A 17,972-nucleotide genomic window follows, 5' to 3' on the forward strand; every position below is an offset into this window, starting at 1 on the left:
CTCTCTTTCCTCTTTTTTTTTTCCTCTCTGGCTATCCCATGGTTTGGATTGCTATCTCATGTTAGCTCCCTCAGATTGCCCTCGCATTCAGGCCTGCTCCTTACCCTAAGCAATGCAGCCTGAGCCTCCCTATTCAGCCCCTCTTGCTGGTGGCGCACACGAGCGAGCGTCTGTGCTACTTCTCTGCTGGGAGTTGCAGTTAGGCCTGTAATCTGCGGGTTTTATTTATTTATTTTTTCCTCCTGGTTCTGATGCCCTCTGAGCTTCCAAAACTCCCCATAGACCCGCCTGTGAGAGGGTGTCCTCGTGTTTGGAAACTTCTCCTCTTTTATGACGCCCTCCCCGGGAGGGTCTCCATCCCTAACTCTTTTATCTCTGTTTTTATCTTTTATATTTTGTCCTACCTCCTTTTGAAGACAATGGGCTGCCTTTCTGGGTGCCTGGTGTCCTCCGCCAGCGTTCAGAAGTTTTCTGTGGTATTTGCACAGCGTTCAAATGAACTTTCAGTGAATTTGTGGGAGAGAAAGTGAACTCCCCTTCCTATTCCTCCGCCATCTTAGGACCGCCGCCTGCAATGTTGAGTTTTAAGTCAGCTTTTTCACTCTCCTCTTTCACCCTCATCAAGAGGCTCTTAAGTTCCTCTTTACTTCTTGCCATTAGAGTGGTATATCTGCATATCTGAGGTTGCTATTTCTCCCAACAATCTTGATTCTGGTATTACTGACATCATTAAATAACATCCTCTATGGAAATGTATGATAAATCCCTATACCTGCCCCAAATAATGCACACAGTTGTGACATATACATATCACCCTGTAGAAAATTGGAGAAATTGCCTCAAAAAGTAAGCAGAATAAAATTGGCAGCTTTCACCATTTTTATTAGCATTTAAAGATTAATCAAATTTACATTAAATAAGTCTACTTATGTTATCTTCTCCAATTTCACATATTTTGAATTCCTGCAAACACACAAGAAAACATATCTTCTGTTTGCTAGTCAACCCCAAAGCACACAGCAGACGCTTCACAAATGTTTCTAAAACAAATGAGTTTAACATCGTAAAAAAAATTATATTCCAATAAAAATAAAAGAATAAGGCATATTATACTATGCACGGATCCACTGATTATGAAAAGAAAGGGGAGAATGACTTTGTTCAGAGCCCTTTGACAGAGCAGAGGCTGCGCATCCTCAACTCCTCTTGACAGCTAGGATTTGCCTCACTCAGCCTTCCTGAAGGGTTTTCTGATGACTGACTCACATAGCCTGGCCCCATTTTCTCCCACTTTCTCTCTCTGAAACCAGGTTTCCACTGGGAGAACTTGCTTTCTCTGCTGCTCCAAGCAGGGCCATTTTTGCAAAGATTTGTCTCTTATGTGGTAGTCCAGCACAGCTTGTAATGGGATGTATAAGGCTGTATATAATTCTGGAGTTTATTGTAAGAAATCTCAGCTTCTCATAAACCTAGCTTTTACTAGTAATAAAGTTATTGTTTTATCATAAATAAATAAGTTAGTTTTATCATGAATAAATAAAACAAATGAGCTTACATTCTTAGACATCTCATGTTGAGACATGGTCCTCAAATGCTGGTTAATATTGAGGCCATTTATATAAGACACATCCTGTCCAATGTGTTTTTGGAAGTCACATACAACTTGGAACCATATTTAAATTCAAGAAAACATCCAACAAGAAATAAAAACACTGAAGAAGAGACATGCATACGAGGACAAAGAGACTGCTATTTGTCAGTCCACTATTTTCTCCTTCTTCATTAAAAAAGTCACCAATTTTTTCCCTGAGTAGCGAGATCACCAAAATAAAAGACTACATTTCCAAGCTTCTCTTGGAGCACACTGTGGCCATATGACAAAGTTCTGACCCAAGTAATATAAGTGGAAATTCAGTTCAGTTCAGTTCAGTCGCTCAGTCATGTCCGACTCTTTGCGACCCCATGGACTGCAGCATGCCAGGCTTCCCTGTCCATCACCAACTCCTGGAGCTTCCTCAAACTCATGCCCATTGAGTCGGTGATGCCATCCAACTATTTTATCCTCTGTCATCCCCTTCTCCTCCTGCCTTCAGTCTTTCCCAGCATCAGGGTCTTTTCCAATGAGTCAGTTCTTCACATCAGGTGGCCAAAGTATTGGAGTTTCACCTTCAACATCAGTTCTTCCAGTGAATATCCAGGACTGATTTCCTTTAGGATTGACTTGTTTGGTCTCATTGCAGTCCAAGGGACTCTCAAGAGTCTTCTGTAATACCACAGTTCAAAAGCATCAATTCTTCAGTGCTCAGCTTTCTTTATAGTCCAGCTCTCACAACTGTATATGACTACTGGAAAAACCATAGCTTTGACCAGATGGACCTTTTTCGGCAAAGTGATGTCTCTGCTTTTCAATATGCTGTCTACGTGGTCATAGCTTTTCTTCCAAGGAGCAAGCATCTTTTAATTTCACGGCTGCAGTCGCCATCTGCAGTGATTTTGGAGCCGCAAAATATAAAGTCTCTTACTGTTTCCATTGTTTCCCCATCTATTTGCCATGAAGTGATGGGACTGGATGCCATGATCTTGGGTTTTCTGATTGTTGAGTTTTAAGCCAACTTTTTCACTCTCCTCTTTCACTTTCATCAAGAGGCTCTTTAGTTCTTCTTTGCTTTCTGCCATAAGGGTGGTGTCATCTGCATATCTGAGGTTATTGATATTTCTCCCAGCAATCTTGATTTCAGCTTGTGCTTCATCCAGCCCAGCATTTCTCATGATGTACTCTGCATGTAAGTTAAATAAGCAGGGTGACAATATACAGCCTTGACGTCTGTTGTTCCATGTCCAGTTCTAACTGTTGCTTCCTGACCTGCATACAGGTTACTCAAGAGGCAGGTCAGGTGATCTGGTATTCCCATCTCTTTCAGAATTTTCCACAGTTTATTGTGATCCACACAGCCAAAGGCTCTGGCATAGTCAATAAAGCAGAAATAGATGTTTTTCTGGAACTCTCTTGCTTTTTCGATGATCCAGCGGATGATGGCAATTTGATCTCTGGTTCCTCTGCCTTTTCTAAAACCAGCTTGAACATCTGGAAGTTCATGGTTCACGTATTGCTGAAGCCTGGCTTGGAGAATTCTGAGTATTATTTTACTAACGTGTGAGATGAGTGCAATAAATGGAAGTGTTTTGTGTTATTTTTCAGAAATGTCCTTAAAGGGAGGGATATGCTCTTTACCCTTTCATCCGTCTGCTGGAAGGAATGCAGATGTAATAGCTAGAGCATAAGCAGACATCTTAGACCACAGCGTAGAAGTCACTCACTCGGGACAATGCGACAGCAAAACAGAGGGGTGCTGGGTCCCTCATGAGTTGTGAAACTTCCCTACCAGACCTAGGATGACACCCCAGAACTTGTGGAACATGAGAAACAAAGTCAGTAAGTCATTCTTATTTGAGGTGTTCTTATTTTCAGCAGAATTTAATCCTAATCACTACAAATGGTAAAAGAAATGGAGTTACTTTTGTTTAAAGTAGACTGAGGCTTTAAGACGTGTCTCGGTTTTTTAAAGTCTTCGAAAAGCTAACACCTAAGGATATACATAGACGTGTTATATGATGTTTTTCCAGGCAGAAGTAAAGTCCCTATGTTGAATTTATGGAGAGACAGATTTGAACTCAGCATAAGAAAAACTTGTCCAATAAAAGAATGGTCATTTTAAGTCACCCCACAGGCAACCATTCACTGAACTCTGACAGGTATGGTCTGAATGTAATGGATTCAGGTGACTAAAGCACAGTCCTTAGCCTCAAAAGGCTATTCTAGACACTGCTTGTCAAAATAACTGAGACAAAGGACCTTTGTAAAAAAAGAAAATTCAACCTAAAATATTGTATAACATCCCTTATATGCAGAATCTTTAAAAAAATGATACAGATGAACTTATTTACAAAACAGACTCACAGACTTAGAGAATGAACTTAATGGTTGCAGGGGTGAAGGATGGGGGGAAGAAGGGATAGTTAGGGAATTTGGGATCAAGAAGTACACACTGCTATATTTAAAATGGATAACCAACAAGGACCTACAGGATAGCACAAGGAACTCTGCTCAGTGTTATGTGATAGGCTGAATGGGAAGGGAGTATGTGGGAGAACAGATACATGTATGTGTATAACTGAGTCCCTTTGATGACACATGAAACTATCACAACATTGTTCATTGGCTATACTCCAACGTAAAAGAAAAAGTTAAAAAAAAAAAGAACGAGAATATCCAACCTACTGAGGACTGATATTTTGTAAAATACAATAAAAATGAATTCTTAGAAAACTGAAATCAAAAGACAAAAATTAAGCCTCCAATTTTTACTATAAAACAAATGTAAAATTATTTTCAAAGGCACAACTAATTTCAGTTTCTATGTTTACCCCTCATTGTTGGGTGACACTGGTGTATAGACAGCATCAGTCACAGAACATACTTTGAAAAATAATGGTCTAGACAAATGCAAGTTGAGGGCCATTCTATAAAAGAACTGGCCTGTACTTTTCAAAAGTGTCAACATCATGAAAGACAAAGAAAGGTTGAAGAGCTATTTTAGATTAAAGGAAATGAAAGAGATGTGAAAAGTAAATGCAAAGCTTGATTCTGGATTAAATCCTAGATTACCAAAAAAAAAAAAAAATTGACCATGAAGGACAGTATTGAGACAATTGGTGAAATCTGAATATGGACCAGATGTTAGATCAATACTTTGTAATGTCAACTGAAAAAAATACATAATCAAAAAATTGAGAATTGTGTTTTATTCAGTGGTCTTACTGAGGACTAAAGCCCAGGAGAGAGCCTCTTGGAATAGCAAAAGATTCCCATTAACTAAAGAAAACCATACATCTCAAGTAATGAATTTAGTGCTTTTCTATGTACGGAAAGATTCCAGAGTCTGGGCTCATTGAAATCAAGTCTTTGATAAGCACCTCAACTCGCTAAGGCTGGTATCCTGTTTATCTCCTTCCTGAGTTCCTCACGGGATGAACAGCTGCACAGAGGGCAGCTATGGAGGCTGATGATGGTGGCAATGCAACATTCTTTATTTACAGAAGTGGCAGACCACATTCTTTGTCCACAGGAAATTTCCTGAATTTGACTAAGATGATAATTTGACCACTTTTAAAAGATGGTTATTATAAAAGAATGTCCTTGTTCTTAGGAGATGCTAACTCACAGATTTAGGGTAAAGGATCAGTGTCTGAAACTTCTGAAATGCTTCAGTAAAAAATCAGAATTGTAGAGAAATAGACAGCTTGATGGCAAATGTGGCAAGCTGCTAACAACTGATACATCTAGGGGAAAGGCATTCTAGAATTAGCTGACCTATTGTTGCAACTTTTTTGGATAGGCTTTTTTTTTTTCCCAAAGTTAACAAACACACCCATATATACAACTAACTGCAATGTATGATCCTGAATTGGCTCTTTAGTCTAGCAAAAGTGTATTAGTGGGATAATTGGCAAAATTTAAAGATTAGTTGATAAAATTATATTAATGTTGACTTCCTGATTTTACGAACTCTGTTTAAGGTGTTAACATTTGAAGAAGCTAGGTGAAGGGCATATACTATTTTTGCAAGTTTTTTGCAAACCTGAAATGATTTCAAATGGAAAAGTTGGGAAATTTTAGTAAAATTAGTAAAATCTCACAGTCTAAACTTTAGAGGTTTTTCTTAAGACTCTAGGAGGGGGAAAAAAATCATATAGTTGGAGAATGACAGAGCCAAAGTCCTAACACCCAGACCCCAGAACTTTCCACTACCCCATAATCACAGATTCTTTGTCCCTGTTCTTGAATATAAGTGGAAATGTTTCCTACATGTTACAAACACTGGTGTGTGCATGCAGGTAGCTGAAAGTGAAAGTTGCTCTGTCAAGTCCGACTCTTTGAGACCCATGGACTATACAGTCCGTGGAATTCTCCAGGCCAGAATACTGGAGTGAGTAGCTGTTCCTTTCTCCAGGGGATCTTCCCAACCCAGGGATCTCCCACATTGCAGGCAGATTCTTTACCAGCTGAACCACCAGGGAAGCTGGTAACTGAAGTGACATTTAAATGCTTATAGAACCTTCATAACATCAGGCAGCTTTCCTCCCCAGCGTAGATTCTCTAATGTTGGTTGATTTCCACATAATTTACCAGCAGTTCCCAAACCGGTCTGCACATTAGAATCACCTGAAGATCTTTCAAAAATTTCAAAGCCCAGATCGCACTCCAGAAGAATGAAATCACAATCTCTGGAGATGAGACCCAGGATCAGTCTTTTCTGAAGCTCTTAGGTGATTTCAATATTGAAGACAAGCGCCTAGAAACTACTGTGATTTTCACTTCAGTCCTGTCCCTGGAAGCATATATGTGAGTGGTAAGTCATTTCAGTCGTGTTTGATTCTTTACAATCCTGTGGACTATAGCCCACCAGGCTCCTCTGTCCATGGGATGCTCCAGACAAGAATACTGGAGTGGGTTACCATGCCTTCCTCCAGGGGAATCTTCCTGATCCAGGAATCAAACCCACATCTCTTATGTCCCCTGCATTGCCAGGCAGATTCTTTACCACTAGTGCCCAGATGATCCTCCACTTCAATCCTATCACTGGATAAAAGTCTACTAAGAAATATAGGAGAAGAGGTCCCCTCCAGGGAAACAATTTCTAAGACCCTGAGGTTCCATGACTCTGCAACTTTAATGTTTTGCAAATAATTCATTCTTTCAATGTTGTCAAATTTCTTTTTCCCCAGAAAATTACAACAAATAATACATATTTTTCTGATTTTACATTTAATATAATTAAATATAAACCTATACAAATGATGACAAGAATAATATTTTCTGACAAATATTTCTCTGGAGGAATTCTTACAACATATAGCCAAAAAACAAATTCAAATATAGCAAAGTTTTATAAAGTCTCTGTGTCTTCCTAATTATCAAATTAAAATCCAAGTATTTATTTATAGTCTTAAAAATAGCCCAAAATATCTAAATAAGCCAGGAAGAATTACATCTGAAGACACTTCAAACTAATAAAATTTCTTCCCAAAGTTTAAGATCAATAGAACATTTTTGGCCACATACTTATAAAAGGTTATTTTTTAACATTTAATTTTTGAAAACTTCAAAATCCCCCCAAATTAATTGTAACAAATAAAAGGTCTTTATAATCTTGACCTTAAATAGGATATATAAACCATTATTATTAAATGGTTTTTAGAATAGAATAAATGTTGATAAAATATGGGTTATGCAATATTGGTCTCCTTCATGAGAAGAAAAGGCAACAATGAAAAAAAATGTTTTTTTATGTTTTAATTCCAGAAGACAGTTTTTTTTCAAAAGACACAAGGTAACTAATGGTCTTCTCTCCAGACCTGTTTTAGGCACAAGCTTACACATAAACACATATTCCTTCCAAAATGAACTTTCGGTTAGAGGCTATATAAATGAGTACACATACAGATACTTTGAAAATTGCAAGGGCTTGGAACTTTCATGTGCTAATAGATCCTGGATTAACCACCTCAGAGAAAGAAATACCTTCAGTGGGAAGGGGGCTCCTTCAGCCTCCAGGGCCCATCCATTCTTAGGCCCTTAAACTGGATTGACGGGAAAACTGAACTACCTGTAAGTCACCAAAGCCATCGCAAATGAATGAAGGTCACTCTGGTCATTAACTGCCTCCAAATTGTTGTCCTTAAAAGATTTAGCCTCTATTTTATCTTTAATATAATTTTTTTGAAAATTAATCCTGTTTTAATAAAATCACCTCCAAATTTTAATTAGTGATACAATAGACTCCCTTAGAGAAAAGATTAATAGTTTGGAATTACAAGGGAAGAGGAGAATTTATTTGAAATACTGGATAATAAGTGCCATGCAGATGGTGGCCATGAAACCTTAAGATTTTAACAATGGTACTACAACTTTCTGTATCCCTCTAAGCTTTCTCTAATGATCAAGGAGGTGCACTGGAAATACAGTAGTGGAAAAGTCAATAAGCCTTAGTGTTAGTCACTCAGTCGTGCCCGACTCTTTGCGACCCCATGGACTACAGCCCACCAGGCTCTTCTGTCCATGAGATTTTCCAGGCAAGGATACTGGAGTGGGTTGCCATTTCCTTCTCCAGGGGATCTTCCCAACCCAGGGATTGAACCCGGGTCTCCTGCACTGCAGGGAGATTCTTTACTGACTGAGCTACAAGGGAAGCCCGGAAAAGTCAATACAAAGTGGAGAAATGGTAGAGTACTTAGAGAGGAAAGAACTCAATTAAAACTCAGACCATCCAGGCAAAAGTAATAATGAAACAATACACTATGCTACTTCTCATCTAATCAGTGAGTGCATGTGCTAAATCACTTCAATTGTGTCCAACTCTTTGTGACCCTATGGACTGTAGCCCACCAGACTCCTCTGTCCATGGGATTCTTCAGACATGAATACTGGTTGCTGTGCCCTCCTCTAGGACATCTTCCCAACCCAGGGATCAAACCCACATCTCTTAAGTCTCCTGCACAGGCAGGTGGGCTCTACCACTAGCGCCACCTGGGAAGCCCCTCTCTTCATATCAGAGATTGTCAAATTTATGTCCCGGTCTTCCTGTTCCCCAAAATACTTATTTTCCTTTACTAACAACTGTAAGATGGAAAATGTCTGTTGGGATGAACAAAGTATTTTCATAAACACTATTATTATTTAAGGAGGGTATCAAAAAGCTAAAGAACTGGACAAGGGACATTTACAGTAGTCTGAACGGATGCTTTTGCTCCATAACCTGTTTCACTCTGTTAAAGGGAGGGAGTCAGGACATCTCTACTCGTGAGTCAGAAACTTTCTTCAGAGTTAGAAGCACTCTCTGCAGTGCTCAGAAACCACTCTAGGAAGATTGCCTTGTTGCCTAACGAGCCCTAGAAAACCTGACTTTTCTGCAAACATGGTTTTCTTTTCCCCAAGATCAATTCTTGACTCTGAATGAAACAGAGATGTGTATGTGTTTTCAGAGAATGAAACACATCAAAGGAAACAAGAAATGAATACAGGATTAGGACTGAGTTTTAGTCAGGAAAAAGTTAAAAATACACATTCTAAGATAACCTTACTCAATGCTAGAGAACAAGAAGGAAAAAAATGGTTCAATACTACCATTAAAAATGTTTAAAACATCAAGGGACATGGCAAATATGTCTCAAAAAGGAAATAATCTGTAAAATATCACTATTCGAATAAGGAAATATTTATGAAGTAACAACACCAAGAAAAGAAAGGATAAAGTTCAAAAGTAAAGCAAACTTAAATCACTTTAACAAATGTAGTGTAACAGTGGACAGCACAATGGGTAAAGTCACATGGAACAAAACAAATATAGAATGGCATAGGCTGAACACATGTTTCTTACTCCATACACAGGGAATCTAAAGTAAGGATAAGGATTTAATTAAAAGGCACATATTCTCATATCACTAAAAAAGAGCATTTTAAACGAACTAAAATTTAAAAGTAACATTTTAATACAATGATTCACGGGAGGTGGCAAAGAATACTAATAGATGGAATTTTACTTTTTCTCCCTTATTTTTAAAACACTCAGACAAGGAAACTTTAAAATTAGAACTTTAAAATCACATGAAAAATAAGTTATTCATTAAAAAATTTCAGAGTAGCAAAATTTTAAGAATTGTAAAATGAAATTTTTTTTTTTTTGCAAGCGAATAGGATTTATTAGGAAGGAAAGTACAAAGCTCTCAACATACATACTGAGAGGGGGTAAACAGTCCCTTAAAATGAAATATTTTAACAATTAATTGCAAGATATATTTTCATAATCCTGGACAGTCTTAGGAAACATACTCATCACTAAGGATAAAACAAAAGTAAGAGGAATTCCCTGATGGTCCAGTGGTTAGGACTCAACACTTTCAAGCTGTGAGCCTGGGTTTCATCCTGGTTGGGGAACTAATATGCCACAAATTGTGTGACATGGCCAAAAAAAAACAGGAAGGAAGAAGATTTGCACCGCTAAAGTCGTTATCTATTGCTTATAGTAGATTGTAAACAAATTATAAACAAAACAAATCTTATTTTTAAAGTTTTTTAAAAACAAACAAACAAAAAAAACCAAAAACCTTGTTTAAAGGCAGGCAGAGCTTGGAAGGCAACTGGAACAGTGAGCCTGTAAGAAAAATACACAGTCAACCGCTGGCTGACCAAGCTGGTACATGGCATTCATCATCCAGACTATGACTAATATCAATTAAAATACAAAATAAATTTGTGAAAATTATAGACATCTGTAAGCATGAAAAGTTTTATTTGGAGGGGCTCCAAAATCACGGCAGATGGTGATTCCAGCCAAGAAATTAAAAGACGCTAGCTCCTTGGAAGAAAAGTTATGACCAACCTAGACAGCATATTAAAAGCCTCTGCTTTTTACTTTGACAACAAAGGTCTATCTAGTCAAAGCTATGGTTTTTCCAGTAGTCATGTATGGATGTGATAGCTGGACTATAAAGAAAGCTGAGCACCGAAGAACTGATGCTTTTGAACTGTGGTGTTGGAGAAAACTCTTGGCAGTCCCTTGGACTGCAAGGATATCAAGCCAGTCAATCCTGAAGGAAATCAGTCCTGAATATTCACTGGAAGGACTGATGCTAAAGCTGAAGCACCAATACTTTGGCCACCTGATGTGAAGAACTGACTCACTGGAAAAGACCCTAATGCTGGGAAAGACTGAAGGCAGGAGGAGAAGGGAATGACAGAGGATGAGATGGTTGGATGGTATCACTGACTCGATGGACATGAGTTTGAGCAAGTTCTGGGAGCTGGTGATGAACAGGAAAGCCTGGCATGCTGCAGTCCATGGGGTTGCAAAGAGTCAGACATGACTGAGCGACGGAACTGAACTGAACTGAAACATGAAATGTAAGTTTTTTCTACATAATTCTAATAGGAAATATTCGGGGGGAAATCCTAAATTTCTAAAATGTAATAAAAGGTTTTATTGGTTTTGCTTTGTTTTTGTCTCAATAAACAGGTTGGTAGTGCTGGTAACCATAAGTCCAAATTTTCAATTTGGTGTCTTCACCACTTGCTGCTGCTGCTTGCTCTGGCTCAATTCTTGAATTCTTTAAGCATGGTTACTAATTCATAACAACTATACAATCATAAAAAAGAATGAAATGCCATTTGTAGCAACATGGAAGGACATGGAGATTGTCATACTGAGTGAAGTTAATCAGATAAAGACAAATGATGTCACTTATATGTGGAATCTAAATACATGATACAAATAAACTTATTTATAAAACAGAAACAGACTAACAGACATAGAAAACAGACTTATGGTTACCAGGGGGTGAGTGTATAGAGAGATAAATTGGGAGGCTGAGATTGACATATACCCACTGCTGCTGCTGCTACTGCTGCTAAGTCGCTTCGGTCGTGTCTGACTCTGTGCGACTCCACAGACGGCAGCCCACCAGGGTCCCCCGTCCCTGGGATTCTCCAGGCAAGAACACTGGAGTGGGTTGCCATTGCCTTCTCCGATATACCCGCTACTATACATAAAATAGATAACTAATAAGGACCTACTGTACAGTGCAGGGAACTCTACTCAACACTCTGTTATGGCCTATATGGGAAAATAATCTAAAAAAGAGTGGATACATATATAAGTATAACTGATTCACTTTGCTGTACACCTGAAATTAACACAATATTGTAAATTAATTATACTCCAATAAAAAAATTTTAATGGAAAACAACAAATAAATTATAGCAGCTCTATTTATAATAGCCAAGCAATCTAAGTGTCCATTAACAAATGAATGGATAATGAAGATGTGGCATATAGAATGGAATGGAATATTACTCAGTCATAAAAAAGAATGAAATATTGCCACTGGCAGCAACATGGATGAACCAAGAGATTATCATACTAAGTGAAATAAATTAGAGAAAGATAAATATATAACTCATATGTGGAATCTAAAAAATAATACAAATAAACTTATTTACAAAATAGAAACAGACTCACAGACAGAAAACAAACATGGTTATCAAAGGAGAATAGAGGAATGGAGGGATAAATCAGGAATATGGGATTAACAGATACATAACACTATATATAAAACAGATAAACAACAAGGATTTACTGCATACCACAGGGAATTATATTCAATATCTTGTGAAAACCTATAATGAAAAAGAATCTGAAAAAGCATATGTATATATATATATATATATATATACACATATATAAATCAGTTTGCTATATACTTGAAACTAACACAATACTGTAAATCAACTATAGTTCAACATAAAATTTAAAAAACTAAAAGCTGGAAAAAATTGCCGTTTATTAGATCTAAGTTGTTGGATTTTCATTAACTAATTGATTAATTAAAACAGTATGGAAAGACTGAAGTCCTGCTAATGATATTGTGTTAAAGAAAAAACAAAAAGCAAAGAAAAGATCTGATTTCCTTCAAATCTCATACCTTGAAAACAAGCTGTCCTTACAGTCTTCCATTTTATCATCTACAGGAACTCCACATTTTACTGAATACACCTTAGTCTCTCAATTCCAACAAAACAAATGCATTAAAGTATCAAGTGGACGTACTTGGTTAAGGGTAAAGATGATCTTCTCTAGCAGCTTTTTCAGGAGACACAAATCTTGCATGAAAATTATAAAAATCATCATCTAACTCTGCCTCTTTTTCAATTTCTTCTTTATTTACTGTACAGCTATAAAAGAGAAATTAAACTTTAGGCACTAACAAAAACTAGACTTGTCAATGTGCTTAGTCACTCAGTTGTGTCCGACTCTTTACAACCCATGGACTATAGCCCACCAGGCTCCTCTGTTCATGGAATTCTCCAGGCAAGAATATGGGAGTGGGTTGCCATGGCCTTCTCCAGGGGATCTTCCTGACCCAGAGATTGAACCCATGTGTCCTGCGTTGCAGGCAGCTTCTTTACCATTGAGCCACCAGGACTCGTGGTAGACTTGTCAATATTTCTCCCTAAAAAAACATTTTGGCCGTCCCTGGTGGCTCAGTGGTAAAGAATTCATCTGCCAATGCAGGAGACATGGATTCCATCCCTGCCCAGGAAGATCCCACATGCTGCAGGGCAACTAAGCCCACGAGCCACAACTATTGTGCCTGTGCTCCAGAGCCCAGAAACTACTGAGCCCATGTGCTGCCACCAGTGAAGCCCGGGCACCCTAGAGCCCACTGCTCAGCAACAAGAGAAGCCACCACAGTGAGAAGCCCCCGGGCAGCGACTAGAGAGTGGCCTCCTTTGCTGCAACTAGAGAAAACCCAACACAGCAATGAGGACCCAAACTGGCCAAAGGATAAATAAATAAATATTTAAACACACACACATTTCTCATCACCTCTTTTTTTAGCTTGACTATCTTAAAAAAAAGTCACATTATCACAAATTTTTTCTTTTTCTTTTTCCTCATGTGAAAAACAGACGTGCTCTTAGATTTACGGTAATACAAATATGTCCAATTAGCATGAGAAAATGCTGTTGTAAACAAATCTTGGTTAAACAAACAAACAAAAAAGAGCCATCTCTCAAAAAGATCTTTTACCACTACTTCTAAACTTCTAAATTTCAGTTGCCTTCAGGGAGAGTCAAATATTATAGAGGACTATTGTCTTTGAAAATATAGCTTTAATTATATATAGCTAAGTATGCTATAGGGCTTCCCAGTGGCTCAGTGGTACAGAATCCGTCTGCCAATGCAGGAGGCACAGGTTTGATCCCTGGGTCAGGAAGATTCTCCTAGAGAAGGAAATGGAAACCCACTCCAGTATTCTTGCCTGGTTAATTCCATAGACAGAGGAGAATAGTGGGTCACAGTCCCTGGGATCGCAAAAGAGTTGGACATGATTTAACAACTAAATAAAAACAAGTATACTATAAAATGCTTCATGGAAATTCATATGTGAAACAAAATTCCAAATTACTTATACATACTACTAAGTCAACTAAGCCAAAGACTTTTTAATATCTAAAGAATATAAAAATGAATGGGGTAAATCGAACAGAGGACAAATACTTTGTAAGAGAGCTGGAAAGAATAGGATTAGCAACTCTTTAAGAAACAACCCTCAGTAATAAATGCCCAACACTCATATCAACTGGAATTCCTTATGTCCATAAATAATCTTAGGCTAACAATTCTATTTTTAATAAATTATAATTTATTGGAAACTAAGGTATGTCTACATTAACATCTGTCCCTTATCTACTCATGCCAAAAAAGCATTTTGAAAAAGTTCTCTATGCTCTCCTCCAATTAATTTTATTTGAATATATTTGATATATGACATTGTGTAAATTTAAGATGTAGAACATGTTATTGTTTAGTTGCTAAGTCATGTCCAACTCTTTGCAACCCCATGGACTGTAGCCCACCAGACTACTCTGTCCATGGGATTCCACCAAAGTGGGTTGCCATTTTTCTTCTTCAGTAAAACGTGTTACTTTGATATATTTAATGTATTGCAATATGACTGCTAGGTTTCCCAGGTGGTGTTAGTGGTAAAGAACCTACATGCCAATGCAACCATAATAGACACGGTCTCCATCCCTGGTTCAGGAAGATCCCCTGGAGAAAGGCATGGCAACCCACTCCAATAGTTCTTGCCTGGAGCATCCTATGGACAGAGGAGCCTGGCAGGCTGCAGTCCATAGGGCTGCACAGAGTTGGACATGACTGAAGTGACTTAGCACATATGCAATACGACTGCTGTTGTATTGATATTTGTCACATAAAAGTACAATATCATTGTCTCCATTACTTTCTGATTTGACCCCAGTCCCCCATCTAAAAAGTTTTATCCTATGTGAATCCCTGTCTTATCACAATACCAGTTACATATAAAGTCATCAACAAAAGGATACCCCAGACCATTTAAAAATATTTCCTATAATTTAAACAATAGAGATAAGAATTCTTCACCATCTCTAGAAAAATAGCATTACTCTGCTGAGTGATTTTTGTGGGGTTTAAGATACATATAAGTAGAACTTTTCTAGATTGCTATAGTCAATTCTAGGATCTATGATTTAAGGGGAAAAAATCTGAAGTGTTTGGAGGAGTATGCAATGATTATTTTAAAATTTATAAAATGAGAACTGTTTTTAAAATTATTATTAATGTTAAGAGAAGCAATTAAAATTTTGAAGTATTACTGTGGATTTGTTCACTTAGCAGCTGTAAGCATGCTACAATAGGGGTAGGAAATTAAATATTATTTCCCAACCTCCCTTGCAGCTAGGATTCCATATATGATTGGTTCAAATAATTGGTTGCACTCACTTCAAACTTTTACTCAGAGCTGAGTTCCATGGGGAGAGAAGCAGGACATGAAGTATCCACTGGTGCTGATCTAAAGTGTGTTAGTGGTGGTGTTCTGGAACTGGTAACTTCATGGCTTCCTAATCCAGTGGGTGGCTTCCTGATTTAGCAAACAGCTTCTCAATTGTTCCTAAAGCAGCAGCTTCTTCGGCAGCCTAGTCTTGTGATGCAGTTCCTAGAAGCTCAGCCTAAGTTCCATTCTTTCAGCCCTCCCAAAGATGCTGTGAGCTATCTATACACCCCTCCCACATTAATTCCATTCTGTTTGACAGCTGAAGAGGATTCAATGACCTGCAATGAACAATCTTAACCTATACAGAATTTGGTAACTAGACGTAAGGTATAGCAAGTAAAGAGATATTAAGAATAGAACTTGCTTAGTTGAGGAGGTCAGGTTTGGGGCAGTGATATCTCATGCAAACTCAGGATAAGGTATCAGAGAAAATGGTAATAGAATTTCAGAATGCTAGCACGTGTAGGCTCTTTCAGCAAAGTCCAACAAGACAGATGTGACTTAGGCTAAGGATGGTCAGGTCTAGAGAGATGGAAGGGAATGTAGCTTTGCTGAGAGAACTGCCATCTATCTACCACATAAATTGATAAAGTCCCAAATCTGGAGCCCTGAAGAACTAAAAAAGGCAACTACTGTACTACCATACTCCAGACTGAAACAATTATAAATAAAAGTTCTGAGGAAGCTGCTAAAGCTTTCACAACCTTTCCAAGAACCTTCCCTTAAGGATTTTCTGCCAAGTAATGGGAACCATCCTAAAGAAAAACATCAGAGTAAGACTGTTGTTATCCCATCCCAGCCTACAGTTCAAAACAATACTAAGTAGGTCCCACTCATTTAAGACCCAAAGGGAGAGAAAGAACATAGAGGCCAGCAAGTAAAAGATGAGGTTCTTTGTTAAAAGCAATCGTGATAAGATCTTTGTGGTTTCTCATGGTAATAATTAAAGAAAACTGACCAGAGACCTACTAAGTTTTTAGGGAACTGTTTTGCCAAAAAGCAGAAGAAAACAAAATACAAATAAAAACCCTAAGCCCAAGCTGAAACAGCTGTAACTTTCTAAAACAATTCCCAAGGCCCTAAACCCATAATAACAGGAAGAAAAGTGTGAAAGCTGTCCACTCTTCAAGAAGGGGACACTTTCCAAAGGCCACTTGTGTCCTTGAAGGTTACTGGGCAATAAAAACATCCTAGAGGGCAATGCCAAGGGCCCCTGAGGACATAAGATGAGGGAGTTCCTCCCAGAAAGGTGAAGCAGGGGTTGCCTGATAGAAAAGCCAAAGAATGTTATTTATGGGCAGAGCAGAGAGCTATTAGCACCTTGCTAGTTTTGCCACAGAATATATATTTTTAATTTCCATGGATGTATGACTGCTATGTTTCCTGTTTTCCTCTTTTCTAAAAGGTTGATTTTGCTGCAGTTACCCTGTACCTATTTCGTTATGCATATGGGGCTCAGGGGGCAGACACGCTGCTTTTTAGTTTGCAAGTGGTGGGAACGTAAGAAACCACATTCTATCCTCATGAAGGGGACTATACTCAGATATCATACGCTTTGTGTTACAGTTATTAATGGATTCGATTTTGGTGGTTTCCTTTTGTGGTAGGGGAAGTCAGCGTTCTCTGTTTCAGAAGAATGTACAGATATTTAGGTCACCAAAAGGCTGATTAAGTTTTCAGAGCTGTAGTTGCCCATCAAATATTCCCCTTTCCCTTCTGAAACGGAATTTTTCCCTAGCTAAAGAATCCTAATTTTTAGCTGGTCTCACTTACACTGGATTTCTCAGCTTCCCTAGCAGCTAGATGGCAATGTGACACAGCTCTGGCCAACAAGATGTAAATTCAAATGCTCTGGGAAAACTGGATCCAGGACGCTGACTCAGCTGGGGAAATTTCCTTTGCTTGCCCTTCGCCCATTGCTTCCAAAAGCCACTTTGGACAATGAAAATGAAATAACTTGAGAATAAAAACCATGCAACGAGGAGAGCAGAGCAGAAAGATGGGAACCTGGACACTACCTACTTACAGATTTCTTTTATGTAAAAGGCAAAAACTCTTCTTTAGTTAAACCAGCATTCTCTTTGGCTTTTCTGTTACATGTAGCAAAACCTGATCTTCAATGATAGAGCATAATGCAAAAATATTGTAAATGAAAAATGACCTTAAGGGGTAGGAGAAGCTGTTTGTTAGAAGAATTTCTAGCAGTTAGTATTGCTGAAAGTTAAAAGTTTCAGGAAAAAGTTACCAGCAAACACTGGGGAATACTATGGTATTCTCAGGAGAAGAATCATTAATATCAAAGAGACTTTTATTGAGAGAGGGGATGATAAGCACCCATAAGAGTATCTATCTTTATGAATAAGTGAAAGCAATTTATTTTAAAAGCAATGGATGGAACTTTCTCACTTAAATAGTTACTAATAATTTCATTAAATTATGGCATAGGCTGCTTAATTAAATAACTAAAGGAGAACAAGGGGAAAAGAAGGGAGGTATGAAAATGACAGCAGGTATTGAGTTTGTTTCCTTCCTGGTTC

This window comes from Budorcas taxicolor, chromosome 15 (assembly GCF_023091745.1).
Source record: "Budorcas taxicolor isolate Tak-1 chromosome 15, Takin1.1, whole genome shotgun sequence".
NCBI lineage: Eukaryota > Metazoa > Chordata > Mammalia > Artiodactyla > Bovidae > Budorcas > Budorcas taxicolor.